This window comes from Patagioenas fasciata (assembly GCF_037038585.1).
Source record: "Patagioenas fasciata isolate bPatFas1 chromosome 6 unlocalized genomic scaffold, bPatFas1.hap1 SUPER_6_unloc_2, whole genome shotgun sequence".
NCBI classification, from domain to species: Eukaryota; Metazoa; Chordata; class Aves; order Columbiformes; family Columbidae; genus Patagioenas; species Patagioenas fasciata.
Window position 1 is genome coordinate 3,808,347 of NW_027288504.1, and position 11,166 is coordinate 3,819,512.

Genomic DNA, 11,166 nt, shown 5'->3' on the forward strand with positions numbered 1-11,166 from the left:
CAGTGCTCCCAGTAACCACCTAGTGCTCCCAGTAACTCCCCAGCAAACCCCAGTGTTCCCAATAACCCTCCCAGTGTTCCCAGCAACCCCCCCAGTGCAGCCAGTGACTCCCAGAAGCCCCCCCATTGCTCCCAGTAATCCCCCACTAACACTCCCAGTGCTCCCAGTAACCACCATTGTTCCCAGTAATCCTCCAGTAACTCCCAGTAAACCCCCAGTGCTCCCAGTAATGACCCCAGAGACTGACCCAGTGGTTCCAATAACCCACCCAGTGTTACCCAGTAATCCTTGTAGTGTTCCCAGTGAGCCTCCCAGTAACCCTCCCAGTAACCCTCTCAGTAACCCTCCCAGTAACCACCTAGTGATATAAGTACTCCTCAGCAATTCCCAGTATTTCCAGCAACCCTCCCAGTTCTCCCAGTAACACCCACTAATCCTCCTAGTGCTCCCAGTACCCTCCCAGCAATACCCAGTATTCCCAGCAACCCTCCCAGTGCTCCCAGCAACACCCACTAATCCTTCTAGTGCTCCCAGTACCCACCCAGCAATACCCAGTATTCCCAGCAATCCTTCCAGTGCTCCCAGTAACACCCACTAATCCTCCTAGTGCTCCCAGTACCCCTCTCAGCAATCCCCAAAGTTCCCACTAACCCCTCCCAGTGCTCCCAGTAACCCCCCACTAACCCCTCCAGTGATCCCAGCAACCCCCATTGTTCCCAGTAATCCTGCAAGAAGTCCCAGTAAACCCCCAGTGCTCCCAGTAAACCTCCCAGGGTTCCCAATATTTCCTCACAAATCCTCTTAGTGTTCCCAGTAACCATCCCAGCTGCCCCTCCCAGTGATTCCAGCAACCCCACCAGTGTTCCCAGCAACCCCTCACTAATCACAGAATCCCCGGATGTCAGGGGTTGAAGGGCCCTGGAAAGCTCATCCAGTGCAATCTCCCCATGGAGCAGGAACACCCAGCTGAGGTTCCACAGGAAGGGGTCCAGGCAGGTTAGAATGTCTGCAGAGAAGGAGACTCCACAGCCTCCCTGGGCAGCCTGGGCCAGTGTTTTATCACCCTCACTGAGAAGAAGTTTTTTCTCAAATTTAAGCGGAACCTTTTGTGTTCCAGTTTGTACCCATTGCTCCTTGTCCTGTCACTGGTTGTCACCCAGAAGAGCCTGGCTCCATCCTCCTGACACTGCCCCTTTCCATATTGATCCCCAGGAATGAGTCCCCCCTCAGTCTCCTCTTCTCCAGCTCCAGAGCCCCAACTCCCTCAGCCTTTCCTCACACAGGAGATGCTCCACTCCCTTCAGCATCTTGGTGGTTGCACTGGGCTCTCTCCAGCAGTTCCCTGTCCTTCTGGAGCTGAGGGGCCACAACTGGACACAATATTCCAGGTGTGGTCTTACCAGGGAAGAAAGGAGAACAAGGGAGTGACCCCCAAGCTGCCTTAAAATAGTGGTGCCAGAATCACCTCAGGGCTCAAAATGGCACCAGAATCACCTCCTCACATGGGACATGCTCCACTCCATCATCTTCATGACATGCAGCTCTCCCTGGCTTTCTGAGGGGGCATCCACTTCACAGCATCCCCATCCTGGGGGCTCTGGGCAGTATCCTCTGGGCACTGTGGGGCAGGGGCAGGGTTGGTTGTACAGAAGTGGTTCAGATCTCCACTTTGGCGTGGAGAGCTGCTGGGTGAAGCTGCCAACTTGGCTCACGCAAGCCAGACAAGACCTTTTCCAGCAATCAAGCATTGATACATCCAGTCTTTCCTGTCACTGAATCCTAGAATCACAAAATAGTTTGAGTTGGAAGTGACATTCACAGCCCATCTGGTCCAACTCCCTTTGGTGATCAGGGACATCTTCACCAGCTCAGGTTGCTCAGAGCCCCGTCCAGCCTGGCCTGGGATGTCTCCAGGGATGGTTCATCCACCACCTCTCTGGGAAACCTGTCCCAGTGTTTTACCACCCTCAGTGTAAAACATCTCTTCCTCATTTCATTCCTTGACTCTCTCCTATTCTAGTTTAAACCATCACCCTTTGTCCTACACAACAGGCCCTGCTCAAAAGTCTGTCCCCATCGTTCTTATCGGCCCCTTTTCAGCCCAGAAAGGCTGCAATAAGGTCTCCCAGGAGCCTCTCTTCTCCAGCTGAACACCCCAACTCTTAAACCGGCAAACTTGTGACATTTTAATTTTTCAATACACTACTGCCACAAAAACATGAGCACATCCTTTTATACAGCATTTTCCATAGCATCTGCAGTCGCCATAGAGCCCAAATGTCACCAGTGGTAAAAGTGCCCCATAGACCAGTGACCAGAGGAATACCTCAGGGACCAGCACTTGGGCCAACACTGTTGAACGTCTTTATTCTCCCCTGTATGATGTGACGCAGTGAACCTTCAGCTCCTTTGTGGATGGTGCAAAGCTGGGCAGAGGCCATGGACAACCTCACCTGGTTCACCCTGCCCTGAGCAGGACAGTGAGACAAGATGATGTTCAACCTGAGTTACTCTGTGATTCAAGGAATCTTTCCCTTGGAAAGGTTTTGGGAGAAAGAATAAGTGGAGGAACAAGAAAATTAAAAAATACAGGCAGAGGAGGAGACCTAAAAGGTGTCAAATAAACAGAGCAGTTCCTGTGAAGAATGTTTCTCTACTCAAATTGTTAGCAGGAAATCTATATTCAGCTCCCCAAACTCCCTGTTCTGCTCATTGGCCCTGGAATTTACAGCACATTTCTTTACATCAGATTCTGCACTGAAGTTTGCACCTGGTTGTTACAGCTTCTTTGCAGGAATTATTTCATATTTCCTCAGAGAACTGCAAGTAAACAGGCACCGGGGCAATTTTTAATTAAAGGAAACAAAACAAAAAACACAACAGAACTTAATGATGTTTCTCAGTTCTATGTTTAAATTAAGCAGTGTACAGCGAGGTCCATTGCCATAATTGAAGAGTTGCCTGTAGGGAGTACGAGAGCAACTGCTGAAAGACTTTACCTGCCTGAAGCTCAAAGCAGAGTGAGAGCTGAGAGGCTCTGAATGAGCAAAGAGTGAGAGGTGAAGAACCTCTGGGGAGCCATGGAAAGTGCAAATGTTCAGACAGGCTTCTGAAGAGATGAGTTCAGACATGGTGAGCTGGATAAGGACAGGTAGTAACTCCTGGATGTTCAGGGGATTAAGTACACATCGTGATAGACAGAGTTCTGGCAATGCAAGCACAGGGAAAGGCCAATGTTTCATCTCCCACAGTTCATACACATTCTGAAAATTCATGTTTGAGCAGGATAGCAATTCCACAGACATTTTATTGAAAATATTGAATTATTTCACCTGATTTTAAAAGTGTGGATTTCTTGTCCTTGTTGTTATTGCTTTGGTTTAGTTTGGTTGGGTTTGTTTTTTCAGTTTTGAGGGGAGTTCTCATGTTTTCGAACTGAGCTCCATGGTCTCACTATAAGCACCCAGTGCAAACCTCAAGAGGCCCCCATGTACCTGAGATAGACTGATAGAGCAAAGGTGTTTTCATCATTTACAATTACTGTTCAACACTTCTGCATCTAATTACTAAAGTTTCAGGACTGTAGGTGAAGAGGCAGATATGTGAAGAGCACTTAGAAGATGTGATAGAAGAATATTCCAGTTGATAACATAGAATCATAGAATTATTTCTGTTGGAAAAGACCCTCAGGATCATTGAGTCCAACCACAACCTAAATCTAGAACTAAACCATGTCCCTAAGAACCTCATCTAAACATCTCATAAACCCCTGCAGGAATGGTGACTCCCCCACTGCCCTGGGCAGCCTATTCCAGTGCCTAACAGGCCTTTCCAGGAGGAATTTTTTCCCAATAGCCAACCTGAACCTTCCCTGGCACAATTTGAGGCCATTTCCTCTCATCCTATCACTTGCTACTTGGGAGAAGAGACCAACCCCCTCCTCCTCTCAGGCAGTTGTAGACAGAGATAAGGTCTCCCCTCAGCCTCCTGTTCTCCCGTCTGAACCCACCAGTTCCCTCAACCGCTCCTCATCACACTTGTGCTCCAGCCCCTCACCAGCTCCCTTCCCTCCTCTGCACTCTCTCTGGTGCCTCAATGTCCTTCTTATGATGAGGGGCCCAAAACTAAACACAGGATTCAAGCTGCGGCCTCACCAGCTCCAGGTACAGTGGCACAGTCACCCTAGTCCTGCTGGCCACAGCATTCCTGATACAAGCCAGGATGCTGGTGGCCCTTTTGGCCAACTGGGCACACACAGGCTCATGTTCAGCTGCTGTTGATCAACACCCCAGATCCCTTTCCACCTGGCAATTTTCCAGCCACTCTTCCCTGAGCCTGTAGCGCTCCCTGGGGCTGTTGTGACCCACGTGCAGGACCTGGCACTTGGACTTGTTAAACCTCAGACAATTGGCCTCAACCCAACAATCCAGATGATCCAGATCCCTCTGTATGGCCTTCCTACCCTCCAGCAGATCAACACTCACACCCAACTTGGTGTGATCTGCAAACTTAATGAGGGTGCACTCGATCCCCTCGTCCAGATCATTTGATAAAGATTAAATAGAAGAAGTTCCAATACTGAGCCCTGGGGACACCACTCCTGACCAGCCACCAACTGGATTTGGCTCTATTCACCACAACTCTTTGGGCCCAGCCCTCCATCCAGTTCTTTACCCATCGCAGATACACCATCCAGGCCATGAGCTGCAGCTTCTCCTGGAGATGCTGTGGGATACGGTGTCAAAGGCTTTACTGCGGTCTAAGGACACAACACCCACAGCCTGTGTGGCGGATTCACTCCCCACGACAGACTTTCCCTCATCTGCTCAGCCGGTCACCTTGTCATAGAAGGAGATCAGGCTGGTCAAGCAGGACCTGCCTTTCACAAAGCCATGCTGACTGGGCCCGATTGCTCGTCTGGTATGGGTGACCTCACAGTCCTTTCCCAGCCATGTTCCTGCTGTTGGCCTGTCCCCTGCAGAGGCAGAAGTGACCTCACAGTGCCCTCCACAGCCATTGGCTTCCTACTGACCTCATAATACCACACCCATCCATCCCCCTCCTTAGCACCCAGGACCTGACCAAGACTGAAGTGTGTTCTACACAGTCCTACACCTGCCCCTCTTTCACTGCAGGTTGCAGACACCCATCTCCCTCCCTCTCTGTGTTCAAATTTGTCAAATATATTTTCTACTAACAATGTGAGTGAAAAGCACTCCTCACTGGAACTGCTGTATTGATGTTAATGCCTTCTAGTAATCCCCTTTTACTTTTCTCCATTTTTTTTTTTTTTATTTTTTTTTTTTTTTTACTATTCTTCCACCTATTCTCTCTCCAGAAACCTCTCCAAGGCAAAAATTCTGTCAAATCAGAGAAAACCTCAGGTTTGCAGAGAGCTCTCGTCTCACTCGTCTCACTGTCCAGCTCACGGCAGGGTGAACCAGGTGAGGTTGCTCAAGGCCTCCACACAGGTTTGCATCATCCTCAAAGGCACTGAAAGTGCACTGTGTTACATCCCAGAAGGGGAGAATAAAGATGTTCAACAGTGTTGTCCAAGTGCTGATCACTGATAGGTGATACCAGTAACTGGCTGCACAGAGGACTTCGTACCACTGATGATGTTTGGGCTTGATGGTTCAGCCAACTTCCCACCCAGCATCCACTTCTTGAGCCCCATCAGCACCACTCTGGCCAGAAGGAGACCATGGCTGAGCCTTGCAAACACCCTGTACACAACATGCCTTTCTTTCCCCCGTCCATTTGGGTTCAGCAATCCCTTCCTTGTCCTTCACATTCCTGGAAATGGCTGCAGGAGGACGTGTCCCATTCCCTTCCCAAGATGGGAGGAAGGGTGGCCAGCCTGTCATTCTCCCAGTTCCTATTCCTGCCCATCTTGAAGATGGGTTTGAGGTCTGAGATTTCTAAGGACCCAAAAACCATTCTGGTTTCTATGGGCCTTTTGACATCACAACCTGGAATCACAAGAAAGGGTGACAGAGCAGACTGGAGCATTTGAAAAGATCCTGTCCAAGGCAGCTGAGATGAATCTCACTGATCCAGTGGGGTTTGTTCCTGGAGTCACACACAGAAATGTCAGGGTCTGTCAGGTGTCCACATCTGAGCTGGCCTCTTGGACTCTTTCTGCACCCAGGGATGCTCAGAGACAGAGTCTGTCCCTTTTACACATAGAGGCCATAGTCTCAGTTTCTCTCTGGCCTCCTGTTGCTACTCCAAAGGGATGGGAGACACCTCAGCCCTGTGGTTGTCACCCTGCTCTGCACTCATCTGAGATGTCCCACGTCATGTGGAATGGACACGGGGACCTCAGTTTAAGGAAGAAGATCCCATTGGGTGGTTTCTCATGGGCTGTTCCTCCCAACGTGAAGTGATCTTGAGACACTGTCTGTCCCACAGGCCTTCATGGAACCCCCAGGGTTCAAGAAGTCCAAAGTCTTCTGACACTACCCTAGGAAGATCACTGTTCTTCATAGAAGTACTGTTACAAAGGCCAGCTCTGTGACACAAGTGCCCATTGCCTGTCCCTGCCTGCGCTCACAGCACTGACACACAGCAGGACGGGGACCAAGCTGCCAGAGCACTCAGGCCTTGCACCAACACAAGGGATGAGAAGGAGAGTGGGGGAGTGGAACCAGAACAGCTCTGGAAGACCAAGTGCTGGTGCTCCCTTCCAGCTCTTTTTCCCTCCTCCCATGCACACAGGAACTGCCTCTGCAGCTCCAAAAAGGCCTTCGTGAAAGGATCCCATAATAAAGAGTCAGTACAGGGCTCTTTATTTTGTTTAAAGACACAAAGAGCATGGCCAGTGATTATAAAAGAAAAGCAGAAAAGCAATTTGGAAGGGGATGGCAGCATTATCACAATTTAAAAAACACCACCAAGAAAATATAGAGGTGACAGGCTGCACCTATAATTAGTTTCGTTAAAACTTCTATATAGAAGCAGATGGGCAGGTTGTTGCTTCATAACAGACTAAGATAAGACTTTCCACAGGGCATCCTTGAGCTGCTGCTGGTTGTTGTTGTTGTTTGTTGTTGTTTTTCTGCAGATATTCCATCTTCAAAAACATGTCCAGGGGAAAGATTCATTGAATCAGAGAGTCAGGCAGGTTTGAAGAGAGCCCTGAGCATCATATTGTTTCACTCTCTTTCCCAAAGCAGGGTGACCAGGTGAGGTTGTTCAAGGTCTCCGCTCAGCTTTGTGTCATCTGGATCACAGCACAGAAGGGAGAATAAAGACCTTCAGCAGTTTCGGCCCAAATGCTGGTCACTGAGGGATGACACAAGTAACTGCACAGAGGATACTGCATCACAGATTATATTTGGGCTTGATATTTCAGTCAACTTCCCACCAAGCATCCAGTTCTTCAGCCCAGACAGCACCAATCTGGCTATAAGGACACCACAAGAGACCATGTCCAAGGCCTGGCACAATTTCACACACACAGCATGCGTTTCTTTCCCCTGCCCATTTTGTTTCACAAGTCCCTTTCTTTCCTTTCACGTGCCTGCAGATGGCTGCAGGAGGACTTGTCCCATCACCTTCCCAGGGACAGAGGCAGGCTGACCATCCTGTGACTCTCCCGACCCTCCTTCCTGCCTTTCTTGAAGATGGGTTTGACGGATGCCAGGACCTCCTCGGTTGGACTGTCATTTTGAAAACACACTCCAGAATCACAGGCAAGGGTGACATAACAGACAGGAAACCTCCCCTGGTGCAAATTGCGGCCATTACCTCCTCCCATATCACTTCCTACTTGGGAGAAGAGACAACAACGTCCATGTTCCAACCTCCTTTCAGGCAATTGTGGACAGTGAGAAGGTCTCCCCTCAGCCTCCTGTTCTCCAGGCTGAGCAGCCCCAGCTCCCTCAACCACACCGCATCACATTTGTGCTCCAGCCCCTCAGCAGCTTTGTCACCTCCTCTGCACTCTCTCTAGTACCTCAACGTCCTTCTTGAAATAAGGGACCCAAAACTGAACACAGGATTCAAGATGGGGGCTCACCAGTGCCGAGAACAGTGGGGCAATCACTTCTCTAGTCCTGCTGCCCACATTATTCCTGATACAAGCCAGGATGCTGTCGGTCTTTCTGGCCACCTGGGCACATTCTGGCTCATGTTCAGCCGCTGTCAATCAACACCTCCAGATCCCTTTCCACAAGGCAGCTTTCCAGCCACTCTCCCCTGAGCCTGTAGCGTTCATGTGGTTCTTGTGACCCAAGTGCAGAACCCAGCATTTGGCCTTGTTAAGCCTCAGACAATTGGCCTCAGCCCCATGATCCAGCAGGTCCAGATCCCTCTGTGTGGCCGTCCTCATGTCCCACGTCATGAGGAATGGACATGGGGACCTGAGTTTAAGGAAGCACATCCCAGTGCTGCATTCAGTTCGTCTCCCATGGGATGTTACCGGCAACATGAAGTGACCTTGTGACTGATTGTCCCACAGGCCTTCATGGAACCGGCAGGAATAGTTGATGGTGTTTGTACTGAGTCGGCTTCATCTTATGTACATGATATGCATGCTCATATCTCATCCATACAATGGAAACACTGGATTCTGACTTAGTGTCCTTGTGTTGAGGGATGAACAACCTCTCTCAGTTGGGGTGAAGGGCCAGTGCAGGAAATGGTGGTTTGGAGGGGCTGGTCTGTGATGACTGGGGAAGCTGCCCCAGGACAGTCCCATGAACATGGGCACACACCAGACCCTGCTCTGCTGGTCCTTCAGGGCTCTCCCAGGAGGCCTGGCTGTGATGGGACACTGCTGTGTCCCAGCCCTGCACACTCACACACTTCAGCTGTTCACTGGTGTTTTCTTCTCTGGGGCATTTGCCAGTTAAGCCCTCCCACCCCCTCCTGAATTGTGCCACCCCCCTGCCCTCTCCCCAGCCCAGCCTGGCAGAGCAGCCACACTGGAACTGGTCCCACAGCAGTGGGGACCAGTGAGAATGAAGGACAGTGAGAATGTTCATCCAGCCAGCACGCTCAGAGGATCTCCAGCCCAGGTAGCCTGCAGACCCAGGTCCAGACTTGCTCCCCAGGACAGCATGAGACATTTGGCCTAGGGAATCCTCAAGAAGGTCCCAGGGCCACCTGCTCCAAGCTGCCACCTGCAGCGAAAGGTTTCTCTTTCCGTGTCTTTTCTGCACACATACAGTGCCCCACTCTTCTCCTGGAACGTCCCATATCACCACAGACCCTATCTCAATAGAGCTGATCTGTGCTGACCTGGCCAGCTGTTCCTGCACCCCTTTCCCATGCTCCATACAGCCCCGAGCTGGTGGTGCTGCTCTGCAGAGCAAGTGGGCTGTGGTGCCCAGGGCCATGGGGTGAGTCCGCAGACTCATACTGGTCAGGATGGGAGGAAGACCCAGCTCAGGGTGGCTCACGCTCACTCAGCACACAGACATGGTTCCTGCAGCTCCACAGATCTCAGAGAGACCAAACAAGTCAGTGCAGGGTCCTTTATTTCGTTTAAACACACAGAGAGTACGGCTCTTTATCCACACAAACACTACGGGACACACCAGACAGGTAGATATGGACACAGCCATAAGAAGACAAATAATGTTTGAACTAGTGGTGCGTAATATTACAAGTGACATGCAGAAGAAGAAGGTCAATTCATTACTGCTTTAGAAAAGCGAACAGTCATCAGTTTCCCTATAGACTCCTTCAGTTCCCTGTTCCTCATGCTGTAGATGAGGGGGTTCACTGCTGGAGGCACCACCGAGTACAGAACCGACACCACCAGATCCAGGGAAGGGGAGGAAATGGATGGGGGCTTCAGGTGGGCAAACATGGCAGAGCTGATGAACAGAGAGACCACGGCCAGGTGAGGGAGGCAGGTGGAAAAGGCTTTGTGCTGTCCCTGCTCAGAGGGGATCCTCAGCACGGCCCTGAAGATCTTAACATAGGACAGCACGATGAACAAAAAAAACACCCAAATGCTAAACAGGCACTGACCACAAGAAGCCCAAGTTCCCTGAGGTAGGTGTCTGAGCAGGAGAGCTTGAGGATGTGGGGGATTTCACAGAAGAACTGGTCCAGGGTATTGCTCTTGCACAGTGGCAGTGAAAATGTATTGGCCGTGTGCAGCAGAGCATAGAGAAACCCAGTGGCCCAGGCAGCTGCTGCCATGTGGACACAAGCTCTGCTGCCCAGGAGGGTCCCGTAGTGCAGGGGTTTGCAGATGGCAACATAGCGGTCATAGGACATGATGGTGAGAAGAGAATACTCTGCTGTAGCACAGAACATGAAAAAAAAGAGCTGGGCAGCATATCCTCTGTAGGAAATGACCCTGGAATCCCACAGAGAGTTGGCCATGGATTTGGGGACAGTGGTGGAGATGGAGCCCAGGTCGAGGAGGGCGAGGTTGAGCAGGAAGAAGTACATGGGGGTGTGGAGGTGCTGGTCACAGGCTATGGTGGTGATGATGAGGCCGTTGCCCAGGAGGGCAGCCAGGTAGATGTCCAGGAAGAGCCAGAAGTGCAAGAGCTGCAGCTCCCGTATATCTCTGAATGGCAGGAGGAGGAACTGGGTGATGGAGCTGCTGTTGGACATTTGCTTTTCCTGGACATGCAGCGCTGTCATGAGAAAAAAAAAAAGAGTGAGAATCCAGGGAAGAGTTCTCTGACAAAAACAAAACCAACTCCTATAGACACTCCCCTGTCACATACAGACACCCTTTTGTTTTTCTAGGACAACATTCTTCAGCACTGTGGCTGGAGCCCTACTTGGTGCTGGAAAATGTGTAACCAAGAGCAGGGCCTCTGCCCATGGGCCCTCAACAAGTCAGCCCAGCTCTGCAGAAATGGGGCCATGGGAACGGTGGGGACTGTCCTGGTTCTGCTAATACAGAAGAGCTGTCAGAACTTGCTTTCCCATTCATAAGGAACAGAGATGGTGAAGGCAGTTTGGGAGTTCCAGGATTTTTACGTCTCCCACCATATTCACTGCAGAGTGTTGTTGGGTGTCAGAAACCCTAAGCATTTCTGCTGCACTCAGGGACAACAGAACGAGTCCTGTGAGACCAGAGGATGCCTGTGGGTCAGTGCAGAGTGAGGGCAGCTGCTCTGTCCCTCTGTCTTGGTCCAGCTGCCCTGGGCTGGCACCTTTCTGAAATGGAGCCTGATCACACTCCCATGT

At 50.7% G+C, this 11,166-nt stretch overlaps 1 pseudogene; it reads right to left on the reverse strand.

Moving 5' to 3' along the window:
- Positions 1-9,637: 9,637 nt before the first annotated feature.
- LOC136116157 (olfactory receptor 14C36-like) lies at positions 9,638-10,236 on the reverse strand (annotated as a pseudogene).
- Positions 10,237-11,166: the final 930 nt, after the last annotated feature.